The sequence below is a fragment of the Theobroma cacao genome, chromosome 2 (genome assembly GCF_053813885.1).
Source record: "Theobroma cacao isolate CCN51 chromosome 2, ASM5381388v1, whole genome shotgun sequence".
Taxonomy (NCBI): Eukaryota; Viridiplantae; Streptophyta; class Magnoliopsida; order Malvales; family Malvaceae; genus Theobroma; species Theobroma cacao.
This window is the reverse complement of record NC_142640.1, coordinates 15,694,681-15,696,788: the sequence shown is the minus strand read 5'-3', so window position 1 is coordinate 15,696,788 and position 2,108 is coordinate 15,694,681. Positions and strand designations below refer to the sequence as shown.

The window sequence follows — 2,108 nt, the reverse complement described above, 5'->3', positions numbered from 1 at the left end:
AATGTTTAAACTTAATTCGATAATGATGTGTGACTTAATGGGAAACTACATTATTAATCTAAGATTATGATTGAACTCAATATGTAGTCAAATTTATTTATCTCTCATTTGCTTATCTTTGATAGATTTAAGTTGTTTATTATGTTTAGTTCTTAATGCTTCTAATTGCTTGATCACCAATTAGGTTAAATTGGAAACCTAAGTTAAACCTCGACGAAGGAGATTTAGGTAGACCTCGAATAGAATAACGTCTGATCAAATACACTTAGTTGATTAGGTGATTTGATTTACATATAGGGTAGACATACACCTATAAGCCATATATAGCTAAAATTAGAGCATGAACTTATTGAATCTTTCTTCAATTTAATTTGTTTAGACATATAGTAAATTAATTGAAAAAGATATTTTTATGAGAAACTCGATAGAGACTTGTAAATAATTTCAAACTCTAGGCTAGCAACTTAATCCATTAAGCTAAGTTAAGAGAGAGAGAGACAATAATCAGATGAAGTATTAAGGGACATCATAATCTTAGATCTAAAAGTCAATCAAGTTTAGAAAAGTAATTTTCCTGAGTAAATTTAGAGTAGTTTTAGCTTTTAAGTTTTACTTTTTAATTCAATTTTTAATGTTTGGATAAAATTAGGGTGTGTAATTTTAGTAATTAATAGTAAGAATTAATTCAATTCCCTATGGGATCAACACTCTACTCATCATTATATTATCTTTGCAATACGTATACTTGCGTGGGTAGTGAATTGAACAACACGTTTTTGGCACCGCTCTCGAGGAGTTGATTTTTAGTTCTTTCTTGTTAATATTAATACCAATCATTCTTAATTTTAATCCAAACTTTTCTTTTCTTTAAATTTTTAGGTACTTTTAGTTGTTGTATGCAAAGAGCCCATAATTTGAAAATTGTTCCTTTTGATCCCGAAATTGAAAAGACAAAAAAGTTTCTGCTCCAAGCAAAACAATGGCTAATCAACAAGAGGAAGATACCAAGTCTTTGAGGGATTATGTAGACCAATGAGTACAAGGTCTCCACTCGAGTATTCAAAGACCTCTTATTCAGGCCAACAACTTTGAAATTAAGCCATCAATCATTCACATGATTCAAACTTTTGTTCAGTTTGGGAGTTTGCCTAATGATGATTCGAATGCCAATATTGTAAATTTCTTGGAAATTTGTGTTACATTCAAGGCTAATGGTGTTACTGATGATGCCATAAGATTAAGGCTTTTTCCTTTTTCATTGAGAGATAAAGCAAAGAGTTGATTAAATTCACTTCTTGCCGGTTCCATTAATACTTGGGATGATTTAGCTTAAAAATTCTTAGCAAAATTCTTCCCACCTGCCAAGACAACAAAGATGCGGAATGATATCACTTTTTTCATGCAATTTGATTCTGAATCACTATATGAGGCTTGGGAGAGGTATAAAGATTTGATAAGAAGGTGTTCTCATCATGGATTACCTAAATTGCTACAAGTTCAAACTTTTTATAATGGTTTACTGGGACCTTTTAGAACTACCATTGATGCTGCAGTTAGAAGTGCTATTTTGAGTAAATCCATTGATGAGGGTTATGATTTGCGTGAAGAGATTGCTTCCAATAATTATCAATGGCCATCTGAAAGATTGGGTACAAGAAAAATTGCTGAAGTTCATGAATTAGATATGACGAATACTTTATCTACACAGTTGGCTTCTCTCACAAAGAAAATAGGTAAACTGAATGTTAATATTATTTAGAACCCCTTTTTGACATGTAAATTTTGTGGAGAAGGACATTCCAATGACAATTGTCTTATTTATTATGAATCTTGTCAATTTGCTGGAAATAGACAACAAAACAATCCCTAGTGTAACACTTATAATCCTAGTTAGAGAAATCATCCTAATTTCTCATGGAATAACAACCAAGGGTCTTTATCAGCATCTAAGTCAAACTTTCCTCCTAGATTTCCATCTAGAGGCCCCATGCCAGAGAAAAAGCCTTCAATGGAAGAGATGTTCATACAATACATGACAAAGACTAAGGCATTTATTCAAAGTCAAATAGCATTAATAAGAAATCTTGGGACACAAGTGGGCCAACTTG

The 2,108-nt window shown here is 31.7% G+C and overlaps 1 non-coding gene across 1 annotated transcript; it reads right to left on the bottom strand.

The window, feature by feature from the left end:
• Positions 1-1,372: 1,372 nt before the first annotated feature.
• LOC148764098 (small nucleolar RNA R71) lies at positions 1,373-1,479 on the bottom strand. The gene has a single exon (XR_016024897.1). It is a non-coding gene; the product is annotated as a small nucleolar RNA R71 (small nucleolar RNA).
• Between the last annotated feature and the right edge of the window lie 629 nt (positions 1,480-2,108).